The sequence below is a fragment of the Nothobranchius furzeri genome, chromosome 6 (genome assembly GCF_043380555.1).
Source record: "Nothobranchius furzeri strain GRZ-AD chromosome 6, NfurGRZ-RIMD1, whole genome shotgun sequence".
Lineage (NCBI taxonomy): Eukaryota > Metazoa > Chordata > Actinopteri > Cyprinodontiformes > Nothobranchiidae > Nothobranchius > Nothobranchius furzeri.
In genome coordinates this window covers 874475-895997 of record NC_091746.1, presented here as the reverse complement: position 1 = coordinate 895997, position 21523 = coordinate 874475, and positions in this window count along the sequence as shown.

Sequence of the window (21523 nt, the reverse complement as noted above, 5' to 3'; positions counted from 1 at the left end):
ACCTTGTTTTCACACAAATGAACCCAGAATGATGTGAAATTGTGCTTCGTGCAACATAATTCTGGGTGACATTTAAAAACCATAAGTGCTAATGACTCCATTCCTTTTTGTGGTTGTAGGGGCTGTTGATTGGAGTACACTAAAACAAACCTGATCGCTCTAACACATTCAGGAACCAAGTTATAAGCCCACAAATGTGTAACTGGACTACTTCTTTAAATTGACACCAGATCCGGTGACATTTGGGACATGGTTTGACCCCCTTAGGAAAGTGCTATCATCATGAAACGTTCAGATCACTTACAACTCAATAGATTCTACCTTCCTGTAACATTTCAGCCTGATTGGACCTTGTTTTCATACAAATGAACCCAGAATGATGTGAAATTGTGCTTCGTGCAACGTAATTCTGGGTGCCATTTACAAACCATAAGTGCTAATGACTCCATTCCTTTTTGTGGTTGTAGGGGCTTTTGATTGGAGTACACTAAAACAAACCTAACCTCTCTAGGACATTCAGAAGCCAAGTTATAGGCCCATAAATGTGTAACTGGACTACTTCTTTAAAGTGACACCAGGCCCGGTGACATTTGGGACATGGTTTGACCCCCTATAGGAATGTGCGATCATCTTGAAACGTTCAGATCACTTACAACTCAATAGATTCTACCTTCCTGTATTGTTTCAGCCTGATTGGACCTTGTTTTTACACAAATGAACCCAGAATGATGTGAAATTGTGCTTCGTGCAACATAATTCTGGGTGCCATTTAAAAACCATAAGTGCTAATGTCTCCATTCCTTTTTGTGGTTGTAGGGGCTGTTGATTGGAGTACACTAAAACAAACCTGATCGCTCTAGGACATTCCGAAGCCAAGGTTTAAGCCCACAAATGTGTAACTGGACTACTTCTTTAAATTGACACCAGATCCAGTGACCTTTGGGACATGGTTTGACCCCCTTAGGAAAGTGCTATCATCATGAAATGTTCAGATCACTTACAACTCAATAGATTCTACCTTTTTGTAACGTTTCAGCCTGATTGGACCTTGTTTTCACACAAATGGACCCAGAATGATGTGAAATAGTGCTTCGTGCAACATAATTCTGGGTGCCATTTACAAACCATAAGTGCTAATGACTCCATTCCTTTTTGTGGTTGTAGGGGCTGTTGATTGGAGTATACTAAAACAAACCTGATCTCTCTAGGACATTCAGAAGCCAAGTTATAAGCCCACAAATTTGTAACTGGACTACTTCTTTAGACACAAGATCCGGTGACCTTTGGGACATGGTTTGACCCCCTTTGGGAAAAGCTATCATCATGAAACGTTCAGATCACTTACAACTTAATAGATTCTACCTTCCTGTAATGTTTCAGCCTGATTGGACCTTGTTTTCACACAAATGGTCCCAGAATGATGTGAAATTGTGCTTCGTGCAACATAATTCTGGGTGCCATTTACAAACCATAAGCGCTAATGACTCCATTCCTTTTTGTGGTTGTAGGGGCTGTTGATTGGAGTACACTAAAACAAACCTGACCTCTCTAGGACATTCAGAAGCCAAGTTATAAGCCCACAAATGTGTAACTGGACTACTTCTTTAAAGTGACACCAGATCCGGTGACCTTTGGGACATGGTTTGACCCCCTTAGGAAAGTGCTATCATCATGAAACGTTCAGATCACTTACAACTCAATAGAGTCTACCTTCCTGTAACGTTTCAGCCTGATTGGACCTTGTTTTCACACAAATGAACCCAGAAAGATGTGAAATTTTGCTTCGTGCAACATAATTCTGGGTGCCATTTACAAACCATAAGCGCTAATGACTCCATTCCTTTTTGTGGTTGTAGGGGCTGTTGATTGGAGTACACTAAAACAAACCTGACCTCTCTAGGACATTCAAAAGCCAAGTTATAAGCCCACAAATGTGTAACTGGACTACTACTTTAAATTGACACCAGATCCGGTGACATTTGGGACATGGTTTGACCCCCTTAGGAAAGTGCTATCATCATGAAATGTTCAGATCACTTACAACTCGATAGATTCTACCTTCCTGTAACGTTTCAGCCTGATTGGACCTTGTTTTCACACAAATGAACCCAGAATGATGTGAAATTGTGCTTCGTGCAACATAATTCTGGGTGCCATTTAAAAACCATAAGTGCTAATGACTCCATTCCTTTTTGTGGTTGTAGGGGCTGTTGATTGGAGTACACTAAAACAAACCTGATCGCTCTAGGACATTCAGAAGCCAAGTTATAAGCCCACAAATGTGTAACTGGACTACTTCTTTAAATTGACACCAGATCCAGTGACCTTTGGGACATGGTTTGACCCCCTTAGGAAAGTGCTATCATCATGAAACGTTCAGATCACTTACAACTCAATAGATTCTACCTTCCTGTAACATTTCAGCCTGATTGGACCTTGTTTTCATACAAATGAACCCAGAATGATGTGAAATTGTGCTTCGTGCAACGTATTTCTGGGTGCCATTTACAAACCATAAGTGCTAATGACTCCATTCCTTTTTGTGGTTGTAGGGGCTTTTGATTGGAGTACACTAAAACAAACCTAACCTCTCTAGGACATTCAGAAGCCAAGTTATAAGCCCACAAAGGTGTAACTGGACTACTTCTTTAAAGTGACACCAGGCCCGGTGACATTTGGGACATGGTTTGACCCCCTATAGGAATGTGCGATCATCTTGAAACGTTCAGATCAATTACAACTCAATAGATTCTACCTTCCTGTATTGTTTCAGCCTGATTGGACCTTGTTTTTACACAAATGAACCCAGAATGATGTGAAATTGTGCTTCGTGCAACATAATTCTGGGTGCCATTTAAAAACCATAAGTGCTAATGTCTCCATTCCTTTTTGTGGTTGTAGGGGCTGTTGATTGGAGTACACTAAAACAAACCTGATCGCTCTAGGACATTCAGAAGCCAAGGTTTAAGCCCACAAATGTGTAACTGGACTACTTCTTTAAATTGACACCAGATCCGGTGACATTTGGGACATGGTTTGACCCCCTTAGGAAAGTGCTATCATCATGAAATGTTCAGATCACTTACAACGCAATAGATTCTACCTTCCTGTAACGTTTCAGCCTGATTGGACCTTGTTTTCACACAAATGAACCCAGAATGATGTGAAATTGTGCTTCGTGCAACATAATTCTGGGTGCCATTTAAAAACCATAAGTCTAATGACTCCATTCCTTTTTGTGGTTGTAGGGGCTGTTGATTGGAGTATACTAAAACAAACCTGATCTCTCTAGGACATTCAGAAGCCAAGTTATAAGCCCACAAATTTGTAACTGGACTACTTCTTTAGACACCAGATCCGGTGACCTTTGGGATATGGTTTGACCCCCTTAGGGAAGTGCTATCATCATGAAACGTTCAGATCACTTACACCTTAATAGATTCTACCTTCCTGTAATGTTTCAGCCTGATTGGACATTGTTTTCACACAAATGGACCCAGAATGATGTGAAATTGTGCTTCGTGCAACATAATTCTGGGTGCCATTTACAAACCATAAGTGCTAATGACTCCATTCCTTTTTGTGGTTGTAGGGGCTGTTGATTGGAGTACACTAAAACAAACCTGACCTCTCTAGGACATTCAGAAGCCAAGTTATAAGCCCACAAATGTGTAACTGGACTACTTCTTTAAAGTGACACCAGATCCGGTGACCTTTGGGACATGGTTTGACCCCCTTAGGAAAGTGCTATCATCATGAAACGTTCAGATCACTTACAACTCAATAGATTCTACCTTCCTGTAACGTTTCAGCCTGATTGGACCTTGTTTTCACACAAATGGACCCAGAATGATGTTAAATTGTGCTTCGTGCAACATAATTCTGGGTGCCATTTAAAAAACATAAGTGCTAATGACTCCATTCCTTTTTGTGGTTGTAGGGGCTGTTGATTGGAGTACACTAAAATAAACCTGATCTCTCTAGGACATTCAGAAGCCAAGTTATACGCCCACAAATGTGTAACTGGACTACTTCTTTAATTGACACCAGATCCGGTGACCTTTGGGACATGGTTTGACCCCCTTAGGAATGTGCTATCATCATGAAACGTTCAGATCACTTACAACTCAATAGATTCTACCTTCCTGTAACGTTTCAGCCTGATTGGACCTTGTTTTCACACAAATGGACCCAGAATGATGTGAAATTGTGCTTCGTGCAACAAAATTCTGGGTGCCATTTACAAACCATAAGTGCTAATGACTCCATTCCTTTTTGTGGTTGTAGGGGCTGTTGATTGGAGTACACTAAAACAAACCTAACCTCTCTAGGACATTCAGAAGCCAAGTTATAAGCCCACAAAGGTGTAACTGGACTACTTATTTAAAGTGACACCAGGCCCGGTGACCTTTGGGACATGGTTTTACCCCATATAGGAATGTGCGATCATCTTGAAACGTTCAGATCACTTACAACTCAATAGATTCTACCTTCCTGTATTGTTTCAGCCTGATTGGACCTTGTTTTCACACAAATGGACCCAGAATGATGTGAAATTGTGCTTCGTGCAACATAATTCTGGGTGCCATTTACAAACCATAAGCGCTAATGACTCCATTCCTTTTTGTGGTTGTAGGGGCTGTTGATTGGAGTACACTAAAACAAACCTGACCTCTCTAGGACATTCAGAAGCCAAGTTATAAGCCCACAAATGTGTAACTGGACTACTTCTTTAAAGTGACACCAGATCCGGTGACATTTGGGACATGGTTTGACCCCCTTAGGAAAGTGCTATCATCATGAAACGTTCAGATCACTTACAACTCAATAGATTCTACCTTCCTGTAACGTTTCAGCCTGATTGGACCTTGTTTTCACACAAATGGACCCAGAATGATGTGAAATTGTGCTTCGTGCAACATAATTCTGGGTCCCATTTACAAACCATAAATGCTAATGACTCCATTCCTTTTTGTGGTTGTAGGGGCTGTTGATTGGAGTACATTAAAACAAACCTGACCTCTCTAGGACATTCAAAAGCCAAGTTATAAGCCCACAAATGTGTAACTGGACTACTACTTTAAATTGACACCAGATCCGGTGACATTTGGGACATGGTTTGACCCCCTTAGGAAAGTGCTATCATCATGAAATGTTCAGATCACTTACAACTCAATAGATTCTACCTTCCTGTAACGTTTCAGCCTGATTGGACCTTGTTTTCACACAAATGAACCCAGAATGATGTGAAATTGTGCTTCGTGCAACGTAATTCTGGGTGCCATTTACAAACCATAAGTGCTAATGACTCCATTCCTTTTTGTGGTTGTAGGGGCTTTTGATTGGAGTACACTAAAACAAACCTAACCTCTCTAGGACATTCAGAAGCCAAGTTATAAGCCCATAAAGGTGTAACTGGACTACTTCTTTAAAGTGACACCAGGCCCGGTGACATTTGGGACATGGTTTGACCCCCTATAGGAATGTGCGATCATCTTGAAACGTTCAGATCACTTACAACTCAATAGATTCTACCTTCCTGTATTGTTTCAGCCTGATTGGACCTTGTTTTTACACAAATGAACCCAGAATGATGTGAAATTGTGCTTCGTGCAACATAATTCTGGGTGCCATTTAAAAACCATAAGTGCTAATGTCTCCATTCCTTTTTGTGGTTGTAGGGGCTGTTGATTGGAGTACACTAAAACAAACCTGATCGCTCTAGGACATTCCGAAGCCAAGGTTTAAGCCCACAAATGTGTAACTGGACTACTTCTTTAAATTGACACCAGATCCGGTGACCTTTGGGACATGGTTTGACCCCCTTAGGAAAGTGCTATCATCATGAAATGTTCAGATCACTTACAACTCAATAGATTCTACCTTTTTGTAACGTTTCAGCCTGATTGGACCTTGTTTTCACACAAATGGACCCAGAATGATGTGAAATAGTGCTTCGTGCAACATAATTCTGGGTGCCATTTACAAACCATAAGTGCTAATGACTCCTTTCCTTTTTGTGGTTGTAGGGGCTGTTGATTGGAGTATACTAAAACAAACCTGATCTCTCTAGGACATTCAGAAGCCAAGTTATAAGCCCACAAATTTGTAACTGGACTACTTCTTTAGACACAAGATCCGGTGACCTTTGGGACATGGTTTGACCCCCTTTGGGAAAAGCTATCATCATGAAACGTTCAGATAACTTACAACTTAATAGATTCTACCTTCCTGTAATGTTTCAGCCTGATTGGACCTTGTTTTCACACAAATGGACCCAGAATGATGTGAAATTGTGCTTCGTGCAACATAATTCTGGGTGCCATTTACAAACCATAAGCGCTAATGACTCCATTCCTTTTTGTGGTTGTAGGGGCTGTTGATTGGAGTACACTAAAACAAACCTGACCTCTCTAGGACATTCAGAAGCCAAGTTATAAGCCCACAAATGTGTAACTGGACTACTTCTTTAAAGTGACACCAGATCTGGTGACCTTTGGGACATGGTTTGACCCCCTTAGGAAAGTGCTATCATCATGAAACGTTCAGATCACTTACAACTCAATAGAGTCTACCTTCCTGTAACGTTTCAGCCTGATTGGACCTTGTTTTCACACAAATGAACCCAGAAAGATGTGAAATTTTGCTTCGTGCAACATAATTCTGGGTGCCATTTACAAACCATAAGCGCTAATGACTCCATTCCTTTTTGTGGTTGTAGGGGCTGTTGATTGGAGTACACTAAAACAAACCTGACCTCTCTAGGACATTCAAAAGCCAAGTTATAAGCCCACAAATGTGTAACTGGACTACTACTTTAAATTGACACCAGATCCGGTGACATTTGGGACATGGTTTGACCCCCTTAGGAAAGTGCTATCATCATGAAATGTTCAGATCACTTACAACTCGATAGATTCTACCTTCCTGTAACGTTTCAGCCTGATTGGACCTTGTTTTCACACAAATGAACCCAGAATGATGTGAAATTGTGCTTCGTGCAACATAATTCTGGGTGCCATTTAAAAACCATAAGTGCTAATGACTCCATTCCTTTTTGTGGTTGTAGGGGCTGTTGATTGGAGTACACTAAAACAAACCTGATCGCTCTAGGACATTCAGAAGCCAAGTTATAAGCCCACAAATGTGTAACTGGACTACTTCTTTAAATTGACACCAGATCCAGTGACCTTTGGGACATGGTTTGACCCCCTTAGGAAAGTGCTATCATCATGAAACGTTCAGATCACTTACAACTCAATAGATTCTACCTTCCTGTAACATTTCAGCCTGATTGGACCTTGTTTTCATACAAATGAACCCAGAATGATGTGAAATTGTGCTTCGTGCAACGTAATTCTGGGTGCCATTTACAAACCATAAGTGCTAATGACTCCATTCCTTTTTGTGGTTGTAGGGGCTTTTGATTGGAGTACACTAAAACAAACCTAACCTCTCTAGGACATTCAGAAGCCAAGTTATAAGCCCACAAAGGTGTAACTGGACTACTTCTTTAAAGTGACACCAGGCCCGGTGACCTTTGGGACATGGTTTTACCCCATATAGGAATGTGCGATCATCTTGAAACGTTCAGATCAATTACAACTCAATAGATTCTACCTTCCTGTATTGTTTCAGCCTGATTGGACCTTGTTTTTACACAAATGAACCCAGAATGATGTGAAATTGTGCTTCGTGCAACATAATTCTGGGTGCCATTTAAAAACCATAAGTGCTAATGTCTCCATTCCTTTTTGTGGTTGTAGGGGCTGTTGATTGGAGTACACTAAAACAAACCTGATCGCTCTAGGACATTCAGAAGCCAAGGTTTAAGCCCACAAAAGTGTAACTGGACTACTTCTTTAAATTGACACCAGATCCGGTGACATTTGGGACATGGTTTGACCCCCTTAGGAAAGTGCTATCATCATGAAACATTCAGATCACTTACAACGCAATAGATTCTACCTTCCTGTAACGTTTCAGCCTGATTGGACCTTGTTTTCACACAAATGAACCCAGAATGATGTGAAATTGTGCTTCGTGCAACATAATTCTGGGTGCCATTTAAAAACCATAAGTCTAATGACTCCATTCCTTTTTGTGGTTGTAGGGGCTGTTGATTGGAGTATACTAAAACAAACCTGATCTCTCTAGGACATTCAGAAGCCAAGTTATAAGCCCACAAATTTGTAACTGGACTACTTCTTTAGACACCAGATCCGGTGACCTTTGGGATATGGTTTGACCCCCTTAGGGAAGTGCTATCATCATGAAACGTTCAGATCACTTACACCTTAATAGATTCTACCTTCCTGTAATGTTTCAGCCTGATTGGACATTGTTTTCACACAAATGGACCCAGAATGATGTGAAATTGTGCTTCGTGCAACATAATTCTGGGTGCCATTTACAAACCATAAGTGCTAATGACTCCATTCCTTTTTGTGGTTGTAGGGGCTGTTGATTGGAGTACACTAAAACAAACCTGACCTCTCTAGGACATTCAGAAGCCAAGTTATAAGCCCACAAATGTGTAACTGGACTACTTCTTTAAAGTGACACCAGATCCGGTGACCTTTGGGACATGGTTTGACCCCCTTAGGAAAGTGCTATCATCATGAAACGTTCAGATCACTTACAACTCAATAGATTCTACCTTCCTGTAACGTTTCAGCCTGATTGGACCTTGTTTTCACACAAATGGACCCAGAATGATGTTAAATTGTGCTTCGTGCAACATAATTCTGGGTGCCATTTAAAAAACATAAGTGCTAAAGACTCCATTCCTTTTTGTGGTTGTAGGGGCTGTTGATTGGAGTACACTAAAATAAACCTGATCTCTCTAGGACATTCAGAAGCCAAGTTATACGCCCACAAATGTGTAACTGGACTACTTCTTTAAATTGACACCAGATCCGGTGACCATTGGGACATGGTTTGACCCCCTTAGGAAAGTGCTATCATCATGAAACGTTCAGATCACTTACAACTCAATAGATTCTACCTTCCTGTAACGTTTCAGCCTGATTGGACCTTGTTTTCACACAAATGGACCCAGAATGATGTGAAATTGTGCTTCGTGCAACAAAATTCTGGGTGCCATTTACAAACCATAAGTGCTAATGACTCCATTCCTTTTTGTGGTTGTAGGGGCTGTTGATTGGAGTACACTAAAACAAACCTAACCTCTCTAGGACATTCAGAAGCCAAGTTATAAGCCCACAAAGGTGTAACTGGACTACTTATTTAAAGTGACACCAGGCCCGGTGACCTTTGGGACATGGTTTTACCCCATATAGGAATGTGCGATCATCTTGAAACGTTCAGATCACTTACAACTCAATAGATTCTACCTTCCTGTATTGTTTCAGCCTGATTGGACCTTGTTTTCACACAAATGAACCCAGAATGATGTGAAATTGTGCTTCGTGCAACATAATTCTGGGTGCCATTTAAAAACCATAAGTGCTAATGTCTACATTCCTGTTTGTGGTTGTAGGGGCTGTTGATTGGAGTACACTAAAGCAAACCTGATCGCTCTAGGACATTCAGAAGCCAAGTTATAAGCCCACAAATGTGTAACTGGACTACTTCTTTAAATTGACACCAGATCCGGTGACCTTTGGGACATTGTTTGACCCCCTTAGGAAAGTGCTATCATCATGAAATGTTCAAATCACTTACAACTCAATAGATTCTACCTTCCTGTAACGTTTCAGCCTGATTGGACCTTGTTTTCACACAAATGAACCCAGAATAATGTGAAATTGTGCTTCGTGCAACATAATTCTGGGTGCCATTTAAAAACCATAAGTGCTAATGACTCCATTCCTTTTTGTGGTTGTAGGGGCTGTTGATTGGAGTATACTAAAACAAACCTGATCTCTGTAGGACATTCAGAAGCCAAGTTATAAGCCCACAAATGTGTAACTGGACTACTTCTTTAGACACCAGATCCGGTGACCTTTGGGACATGGTTTCACCCCCTTAGGAAAGTGCTATCATCATGAAACGTTCAGATCACTTACAACTCAATAGATTCTACCTTCCTGTAACGTTTCAGCCTGATTGGACCTTGTTTTCACACAAATGAACCCAGAATGATGTGAAATTGTGCTTCGTGCAACATAATTCTGGGTGCCATTTTAAAACCATAAGTGCTAATGTCTCCATTCCTTTTTGTGGTTCTAGGGGCTGTTGATTGGAGTACACTAAAACAAACCTGATCGCTCTAGGACATTCAGAAGCCAAGTTATAAGCCCACAAATGTGTAACTGGACTACTTCTTTAAATTGACACCAGATCCGGTGACCTTTGAGACATGGTTTGACCCCCTTAGGAAAGTGCTATCATCATGAAACCTTCAGATCACTTACAACTCAATAGATTCTACCTTCATGTAACGTTTCAGCCTGATTGGACCTTGTTTTCACACAAATGAACCCAGAATGAGGTGAAATTGTGCTTCGTGCAACATAAATCTGGGTGCCATTTACAAACCATAAATGCTAATGACTCCATTCCTTTTTGTGGTTGTAGGGGCTGTTGATTGGAGTACATTAAAACAAACCTGATCTCTCTAGGACATTCAGAAGCCAAGTTATAAGCCCACAAATGTGTAACTGGACTACTTCTTTAAATTGACACCAGATCCGGTGACCTTTGGGACATGGTTTGACCCCCTTAGGAAAGTGCTATCATCATGCAACGTTCAGATCACTTACAACTCAATAGATTCTACCTTCTTGTAACGTATCAGCATGATTGGACCTTGTTTTCACACAAATGGACCCAGAATGATGTGAAATTGTGCTTCGTGCAACATAATTCTGGGTGCGATTTAAAAACCATAAGTGCTAATGACTCCATTCCTTTTTGTGGTTGTAGGGGCTGTTGATTGGAGTATACTAAAACAAACCTGATCTCTCTAGGACATTCAGAAGCCAAGTTATAAGCCCACAAATGTGTAACTGGACTACTTCTTTAAAGTGACACTTGGCCCGGTGACCTTTGGGACATGGTTTGACCCCCTATAGGAATGTGCGATCATCTTGAAACGTTCATATCACTTACAACTCAAAAGATTCTACCTTCTTGTAGCGTTTCAGCCGGATTGGACCTTGTTTTCACACAAATTGACCCAGAATGATGTGAAATTGTGCTTCGTGCAACATAATTCTGGGTGCCATTTAAAAACCATAAGTGCTAATGTCTACATTCATGTTTGTGGTTGTAGGGGCTGTTGATTGGAGTACACTAAAGCAAACCTGATCGCTCTAGGACATTCAGAAGCCAAGTTATAAGCCCACAAATGTGTAACTGGACTACTTCTTTAAATTGACACCAGATCCGGTGACCTTTGGGACATTGTTTGACCCCCTTAGGAAAGTGCTATCATCATGAAATGTTGAAATCACTTACAACTCAATAGATTCTACCTTCCTGTAACGTTTCAGCCTGATTGGACCTTGTTTTCACACAAATGAACCCAGAATGATGTGAAATTGTGCTTCGTGCAACATAATTCTGGGTGCCATTTAAAAACCATAAGTGCTAATGTCTCCATTCCTTTTTGTGGTTCTAGGGGCTGTTGATTGGAGTACACTAAAACAAACCTGATCGCTCTAGGACATTCAGAAGCCAAGTTATAAGCCCACAAATGTGTAACTGGACTACTTCTTTAAATTGACACCAGATCCGGTGACCTTTGGGACATTGTTTGACCCCCTTAGGAAAGTGCTATCATCATGAAATGTTGAAATCACTTACAACTCAATAGATTCTACCTTCCTGTAACGTTTCAGCCTGATTGGACCTTGTTTTCACACAAATGAACCCAGAATGATGTGAAATTGTGCTTCGTGCAACATAATTCTGGGTGCCATTTAAAAACCATAAGTGCTAATGTCTCCATTCCTTTTTGTGGTTCTAGGGGCTGTTGATTGGAGTACACTAAAACAAACCTGATCGCTCTAGGACATTCAGAAGCCAAGTTATAAGCCCACAAATGTGTAACTGGACTACTTCTTTAAATTGACACCAGATCCGGTGACCTTTGGGACATGGTTTGACCCCCTTAGGAAAGTGCTATCATCATGAAACGTTCAGATCACTTACAACTCAATAGATTCTACCTTCTTGTAACGTATCAGCCTGATTGGACCTTGTTTTCACACAAATGGACCCAGAATGATGTGAAATTGTGCTTCGTGCAACATAATTCTGGGTGCCATTTACAAACCATAAGTGCTAATGACTCCATTCCTTTTTGTGGTTGTAGGGGCTGTTGATTGGAGTACACTAAAACAAACCTGAACTCTCTAGGACATTCAGAAGCCAAGTTATAAGCCCACAAAGGTGTAACTGGACTACTTCTTTAAAGTGACACTTGGCCCGGTGACCTTTGGGACATGGTTTGACCCCCTATAGGAATGTGCGATCATCTTAAAACGTTCAGATCTCTTACAACTCAAAAGATTCTACCTTCTTGTAGCGTTTCAGCCGGATTGGACCTTGTTTTCACACAAATTGACCCAGAATGATGTGAAATTGTGCTTCGTGCAACATAATTCTGGGTGCCACTTACAAACCATAAGTGCTAATGACTCCATTCCTTTTTGTGGTTGTAGGGGCTGTTGATTGGAGTACATTAAAACAAACCTGATCTCTCTAGGACATTCATAAGCCAAGTTATAAGCCCACAAATGTGTAACTGGACTACTTCTTTAAAGTGACACCAGATCCAGTGACCTTTGGGACATGGTTTGACCCCCTTAGGAAAGTGCTATCATCATGAAACGTTCAGATCAGTTACAACTCAATAGATTCTACCTTCCTGTAACGTTTCAGCCTGATTGGACCTTGTTTTCACACAAATGAACCCAGAATGATGTGAAATTGTGCTTCGTGCAACATAATTCTGGGTGCCATTTAAAAACCATAAGTGCTAATGACTCCATTCCTTTTTGTAGTTGTAGGGACTGTTGATTGGAGTACACTAAAACAAACCTGACCTCTCTAGGACATTCAGAAGCCAAGTTATAAGCCCACAAAGGTGTAACTGGACTACTTCTTTAAAGTGACACTTGGCCCGGTGACCTTTGGGACATGGTTTGACCCCCTATAGGAATGTGCGATCATCTTGAAACGTTCAGATCACTTACAACTCAATAGATTCTACCTTCTTGTAGCGTTTCAGCCGGATTGGACCTTGTTTTCACACAAATTGACCCAGAATGATGTGAAATTGTGCTTCGTGCAACATAATTCTGGGTGCCACTTACAAACCATAAGTGCTAATGACTCCATTCCTTTTTGTGGTTGTAGGGGCTGTTGATTGGAGTACATTAAAACAAACCTGATCTCTCTAGGACATTCAGAAGCCAAGTTATAAGCCCACAAATGTGTAACTGGACTACTTCTTTAAATTGACACCAGATCCGGTGACCTTTGGGACATGGTTTGACCCCCTTAGGAAAGTGCTATCATCATGAAACGTTCAGATCACTTACAACTCAATAGATTCTACCTTCCTGTAACATTTCAGCCTTATTGGACCTTGTTTTCATACAAATGAACCCAGAATGATGTGAAATTGTGCTTCGTGCAACGTAATTCTGGGTGCCATTTAAAAACCATAAGTGCTAATGACTCCATTCCTTTTTGTGGTTGTAGGGGCTTTTGAATGGAGTACACTAAAACAAACCTAACCTCTCTAGGACATTCAGAAGCCAAGTTATAAGCCCACAAAGGTGTAACTGGACTAATTCTTTAAAGTGACACCAGGCCCTGTGACATTTGGGACATGGTTTGAACCCCTATAGGAATGTGCGATCATCTTGAAAGGTTCAGATCACTTACAACTCAATAGATTCTACCTTCCTGTATTGTTTCAGCCTGATTGGACCTTGTTTTTACACAAATGAACCCAGAATGATGTGAAATTGTGCTTCGTGCAACATAATTCTGGGTGCCATTTAAAAACCATAAGTGCTAATGTCTCCATTCCTTTTTGTGGTTGTAGGGGCTGTTGATTGGAGTACACTAAAACAAACCTGATCGCTCTAGGACATTCAGAAGCCAAGGTTTAAGCCCACAAATGTGTAACTGGACTACTTCTTTAAATTGACACCAGATCCGGTGACCTTTGGGACATGGTTTGACCCCCTTAGGAAAGTGCTATCATCATGAAACGTTCAGATCACTTACAACGCAATAGATTCTACCTTCCTGTAACGTTTCAGCCTGATTGGACCTTGTTTTCACACAAATGAACCCAGAATGATGTGAAATTGTGCTTCGTGCAACATAATTCTGGGTGCCATTTAAAAACCATAAGTCTAATGACTCCATTCCTTTTTGTGGTTGTAGGGGCTGTTGATTGGAGTATACTAAAACAAACCTGATCTCTCTAGGACATTCAGAAGCCAAGTTATAAGCCCACAAATGTGTAACTGGACTACTTCTTTAAAGTGACACCAGATCCGGTGACCTTTGGGACATGGTTTGACCCCCTTAGGAAAGTGCTATCATCATGAAACGTTCAGATCACTTACAACTCAATAGATTCTACCTTCCTGTAACGTTTCAGCCTGATTGGACCTTGTTTTCACACAAATGAACCCAGAATGATGTGAAATTGTGCTTCGTGCAACATAATTCTGGGTGCCATTTAAAAACCATAAGTGCTAATGACTCCATTCCTTTTTGTGGTTGTAGGGGCTGTTGATTGGAGTACACTAAAACAAACCTAACCTCTCTAGGACATTCAGAAGACAAGTTATAAGCCCACAAAGGTGTAACTGGACTACTTCTTTAAAGTGACACCAGATCCGGTGACCTTTGGGACATGGTTTGACCCCCTTAGGAAAGTGCTATTATCATGAAACGTTCAGATCACTTACAACTCAATAGATTCTACCTTCCTGTAACGTTTCAGCCTGATTGGACCTTGTTTTCACACAAATGAACCCAGAATGATGTGAAATTGTGCTTCGTGCAACATAATTCTGGGTGCCATTTAAAAACCATAAGTGCTAATGACTCCATTCCTTTTTGTGGTTGTAGGGGCTGTTGATTGGAGTACACTAAAATAAACCTGATCTCTCTAGGACATTCAGAAGCCAAGTTATAAGCCCACAAATGTGTAACTGGACTACTTCTTTAAATTGACACCAGATCCGGTGACCTTTGGGACATGGTTTGACCCCCTTAGGAAAGTGCTATCATCATGAAACGTTCAGATCACTTACAACTCAATAGATTCTACCTTCCTGTAACGTTTCAGCCTGATTGGACCTTGTTTTCACACAAATGGACCCAGAATGATGTGAAATTGTGCTTCGTGCAACATAATTCTGGGTGCCATTTACAAACCATAAGTGCTAATGACTCCATTCCTTTTTGTGGTTGTAGGGGCTGTTGATTGGAGTACACTAAAACAAACCTAACCTCTCTAGGACATTCAGAAGTCAAGTTATAAGCCCACAAAGGTGTAACTGGACTACTTCTTTAAAGTGACACCAGGCCCGGTGACCTTTGGGACATGATTTTACCCCCTATAGGAATGTGCGATCATCTTGAAACGTTCAGATCACTTACAACTCAATAGATTCTACCTTCTTGTAGCGTTTCAGCCGGATTGGACCTTGTTTTCACACAAATTGACCCAGAATGATGTGAAATTGTGCTTCGTGCAACATAATTCTGGGTGCCACTTACAAACCATAAGTGCTAATGACTCCATTCCTTTTTGTGGTTGTAGGGGCTGTTGATTGGAGTACATTAAAACAAACCTGATCTCTCTAGGACATTCAGAAGCCAAGTTATAAGCCCACAAATGTGTAACTGGACTACTTCTTTAAATTGACACCAGATCCGGTGACCTTTGGGACATGGTTTGACCCCCTTAGGAAAGTGCTATCATCATGAAACGTTCAGATCACTTACAACTCAATAGATTCTACCTTCCTGTAACATTTCAGCCTTATTGGACCTTGTTTTCATACAAATGAACCCAGAATGATGTGAAATTGTGCTTCGTGCAACGTAATTCTGGGTGCCATTTAAAAACCATAAGTGCTAATGACTCCATTCCTTTTTGTGGTTGTAGGGGCTTTTGAATGGAGTACACTAAAACAAACCTAACCTCTCTAGGACATTCAGAAGCCAAGTTATAAGCCCACAAAGGTGTAACTGGACTAATTCTTTAAAGTGACACCAGGCCCTGTGACATTTGGGACATGGTTTGAACCCCTATAGGAATGTGCGATCATCTTGAAACGTTCAGATCACTTACAACTCAATAGATTCTACCTTCTTGTAGCGTTTCAGCCGGATTGGACCTTGTTTTCACACAAATTGACCCAGAATGATGTGAAATTGTGCTTCGTGCAACATAATTCTGGGTGCCACTTACAAACCATAAGTGCTAATGACTCCATTCCTTTTTGTGGTTGTAGGGGCTGTTGATTGGAGTACATTAAAACAAACCTGATCTCTCTAGGACATTCAGAAGCCAAGTTATAAGCCCACAAATGTGTAACTGGACTACTTCTTTAAATTGACACCAGATCCGGTGACCTTTGGGACATGGTTTGACCCCCTTAGGAAAGTGCTATCATCATGAAACGTTCAGATCACTTACAACTCAATAGATTCTACCTTCCTGTAACATTTCAGCCTTATTGGACCTTGTTTTCATACAAATGAACCCAGAATGATGTGAAATTGTGCTTCGTGCAACGTAATTCTGGGTGCCATTTAAAAACCATAAGTGCTAATGACTCCATTCCTTTTTGTGGTTGTAGGGGCTTTTGAATGGAGTACACTAAAACAAACCTAACCTCTCTAGGACATTCAGAAGCCAAGTTATAAGCCCACAAAGGTGTAACTGGACTAATTCTTTAAAGTGACACCAGGCCCTGTGACATTTGGGACATGGTTTGAACCCCTATAGGAATGTGCGATCATCTTGAAACGTTCAGATCACTTACAACTCAATAGATTCTACCTTCCTGTATTGTTTCAGCCTGATTGGACCTTGTTTTTACACAAATGAACCCAGAATGATGTGAAATTGTGCTTCGTGCAACATAATTCTGGGTGCCATTTAAAAACCATAAGTGCTAATGTCTCCATTCCTTTTTGTGGTTGTAGGGGCTGTTGATTGGAGTACACTAAAACAAACCTGATCGCTCTAGGACATTCAGAAGCCAAGGTTTAAGCCCACAAATGTGTAACTGGACTACTTCTTTAAATTGACACCAGATCCGGTGACCTTTGGGACATGGTTTGACCCCCTTAGGAAAGTGCTATCATCATGAAACGTTCAGATCACTTACAACGCAATAGATTCTACCTTCCTGTAACGTTTCAGCCTGATTGGACCTTGTTTTCACACAAATGAACCCAGAATGATGTGAAATTGTGCTTCGTGCAACATAATTCTGGGTGCCATTTAAAAACCATAAGTCTAATGACTCCATTCCTTTTTGTGGTTGTAGGGGCTGTTGATTGGAGTATACTAAAACAAACCTGATCTCTCTAGGACATTCAGAAGCCAAGTTATAAGCCCACAAATGTGTAACTGGACTACTTCTTTAAAGTGACACCAGATCCGGTGACCTTTGGGACATGGTTTGACCCCCTTAGGAAAGTGCTATCATCATGAAACGTTCAGATCACTTACAACTCAATAGATTCTACCTTCCTGTAACGTTTCAGCCTGATTGGACCTTGTTTTCACACAAATGAACCCAGAATGATGTAAAATTGTGCTTTGTGCAACATAATTCTGGGTGCCATTTAAAAACCATAAGTGCTAATGACTCCATTCCTTTTTGTGGTTGTAGGGGCTGTTGATTGGAGTACACTAAAACAAACCTAACCTCTCTAGGACATTCAGAAGACAAGTTATAAGCCCACAAAGGTGTAACTGGACTACTTCTTTAAAGTGACACCAGATCCGGTGACCTTTGGGACATGGTTTGACCCCCTTAGGAAAGTGCTATTATCATGAAACGTTCAGATCACTTACAAGTCAATAGATTCCACCTTCCTGTAACGTTTCAGCCTGATTGGACCTTGTTTTCACACAAATGAACCCAGAATGATGTGAAATTGTGCTTCGTGCAACATAATTCTGGGTGCCATTTAAAAACCATAAGTGCTAATGACTCCATTCCTTTTTGTGGTTGTAGGGGCTGTTGATTGGAGTACACTAAAATAAACCTGATCTCTCTAGGACATTCAGAAGCCAAGTTATAAGCCCACAAATGTGTAACTGGACTACTTCTTTAAATTGACACCAGATCCGGTGACCTTTGGGACATGGTTTGACCCCCTTAGGAAAGTGCTATCATCATGAAACGTTCAGATCACTTACAACTCAATAGATTCTACCTTCCTGTAACGTTTCAGCCTGATTGGACCTTGTTTTCACACAAATGGACCCAGAATGATGTGAAATTGTGCTTCGTGCAACATAATTCTGGGTGCCATTTACAAACCATAAGTGCTAATGACTCCATTCCTTTTTGTGGTTGTAGGGGCTGTTGATTGGAGTACACTAAAACAAACCTAACCTCTCTAGGACATTCAGAAGTCAAGTTATAAGCCCACAAAGGTGTAACTGGACTACTTCTTTAAAGTGACACCAGGCCCGGTGACCTTTGGGACATGATTTTACCCCCTATAGGAATGTGCGATCATCTTGAAACGTTCAGATCACTTACAACTCAATAGATTCTACCTTCTTGTAGCGTTTCAGCCTGATTGGACCTTGTTTTCACACAAATGGACCCAGAATGATGTGAAATTGTGCTTCGTGCAACATAATTCTGGGTGCCATTTACAAACCATAAGTGCTAATGACTCCATTCCTTTTTGTGGTTGTAGGGGCTGTTGATTGGAGTACACTAAAACAAACCTGAACTCTCTAGGACATTCAGAAGCCAAGTTATAAGCCCACAAATGTGTAACTGGACTACTTCTTTAAATTGACACCAGATCCGGTGACCTTTGGGACATGGTGTGACCCCCTTAGGAAAATGCTATCATCATGAAACGTTCAGATCACTTACAACTCAATAGATTCTACCTTCCTGTAACGTTTCAGCCTGATTGGACCTTGTTTTCACACAAATGGACCCAGAATGAGGTGAAATTGTGCTTCGTGCAACATAATTCTGGGTGCCATTTACAAACCATAAGTGCTAATGGCTCCATCCCTTTTTGTGGTTGTAGGGGCTGTTAATTGGAGTACACTAAAATAAACCTGATCTCTCTAGGACATTCAGAAGCCAAGTTATAAGCCCACAAATGTGTAACTGGACTACTTCTTTAAAGTGACACCAGGCCTGGTGACCTTTGGGACATGGTTTGACCCCCTATAGGAATGTGCGATCATCATGAAACGTTCAGATCACTTACAACTCAATAGATTCTACCTTCTTGTAACGTTTCAGCCTGATTGGACCTTGTTTTCACACAAATGAACCCAGAATGATGTGAAATTGTGCTTCGTGCAACATAATTCTGGGTGCCATTTAAAAACCATAAGTGCTAATGACTCCATTCCTTTTTGTGGTAATGGGGGCTGTTACTTGGAGTACTCTAAAACAAACCTGACCTCTCTAGGATATTCAGTAGCCAAGTTATAAGCCCACAAAGGTGTAACTGGACTACTTCTTTAAATTGACACCATATCCGGTGACCTTTGGGACATGGTTTGACCCCCTAAAGGAATGTGCTATCATCATGAAACGTTCAGATCACTTACAATTCAATAGATTCTACCTTCCTGTAACGTTTCTGCCTGATTGGACCTTGTTTTCACACAAATGAACCCAGAATGATGTGAAATTGTGCTTCGTGCAACATAATTCTGGGTGGCATTTAAAAACCATAAGTGCTAATGACTCCATTCCTTTTTGTGGTTGTAGGGGCTGTTGATTGGAGTACTCTAAAACAAACCTGACCTCTCTAGGATATTCAGTAGCCAAGTTATAAGCCCACAAAGGTGTAACTGGACTACTTCTTTAAAGTGACACCAGATCCGGTGACCTTTGGGACATGGTTTGACCCCCTTAGGAAAGTGCTGTCATCATGAAACGTTCAGATCACTTACAACTCAATAGATTCTACCTTCCTGTAACGTTTCTGCCTGATTGGACCTTGTTTTCACACAAATGAACACAGAATGATGTGAAATTGTGCTTCGTGCAACATAATTCTGGGTGCCATTTAAAAACCATAAGTGCTAATGACACCATTCCTTTTTGTGGTTGTATGGGCTGTTGATTGGAGTACACTAAAACAAACCTGATCTCTCTAGGACATTCAGAAGCAAAGTTATAAGCCCACAAAGGTGTAACTGGACTACTTCTTTAAATTGACACCAGATCCGGTGACCTTTGGGACATGGTTTGACCCCCCTTAGGAAAGTGCTATCATCATGAAACTGGACAGTACTCCAATTAACAGCCCCCATTACCACAAAAAGGAATGGAGTCATTAGCACTTATGCTTTTTAAATGGCACCCAGAATTATGTTGCACGAAGCACAATTTCATATCATTCTGGGTTCATTTGTGTGAAAACAAGGTCCAATCAGGCTGAAACGTTACAAGAAGGTAGAATCTATTGAGTTGTAAGCGATCTGAACGTTTCATGATGATCGCACATTCCTATAGGGGGTCAAACCATGTCCCAAAGGTCACCAGGCCTGGTGTAGTTTTAAAGAAGTAGTCCAGTTACACCTTTGTGGGCTTATAACTTGGCCTCTGAATGTCCTAGAGAGATCAGGTTTGTTTTAATGTACTCCAATCAACAGCCCCTACAACCACAAAAAGGAATGGAGTCATTAGCACTTATGGTTTGTAAATGGTACCCAGAATTATGTTGCACGAAGCACAATTTCACATCATTCTGGGTCCATTTGTGTGAAAACAAGGTCCAATCAGGCTGAAACGTTACAAGAAGGTAGAATCTATTGAGTTGTAAGTGATCTGAACGTTTCATGATGATCGCACATTCCTATAGGGGGTAAAACCATGTCCCAAAGGTCACCAGGCCTGGTGTCACTTTAAAGAAGTAGTCCAGTTTCACATTTGTGGGCTTATAACTTGGCTTCTGCATGTCCTAGAGAGATCAGGTTTGTTTTAGTGTACTCCAATAAACAGCCCCTACAACCACAAAAAGGAATGGCGTCATTAGCACTTATGGTTTGTAAATGGCACCCAGAATTTTGTTGCACGAAGCACAATTTCACATCATTCTGGGTCCATTTGTGTGAAAACAAGGTCCAATCAGTCTGAAACGTTACAAGAAGGTAGAATCTATTGAGTTGTAAGTGATCTGAACATTTCATGATGATCGCACATTCCTATAGGGGGTAAAACCATGTCCCAAAGGTCACCAGGCCTGGTGTCACTTTAAAGAAGTAGTCCAGTTACACATTTGTGGGCTTATAACTTGGCTTCTGAATGTCCTAGAGGGATCAGGTTTCAGATCACTTACA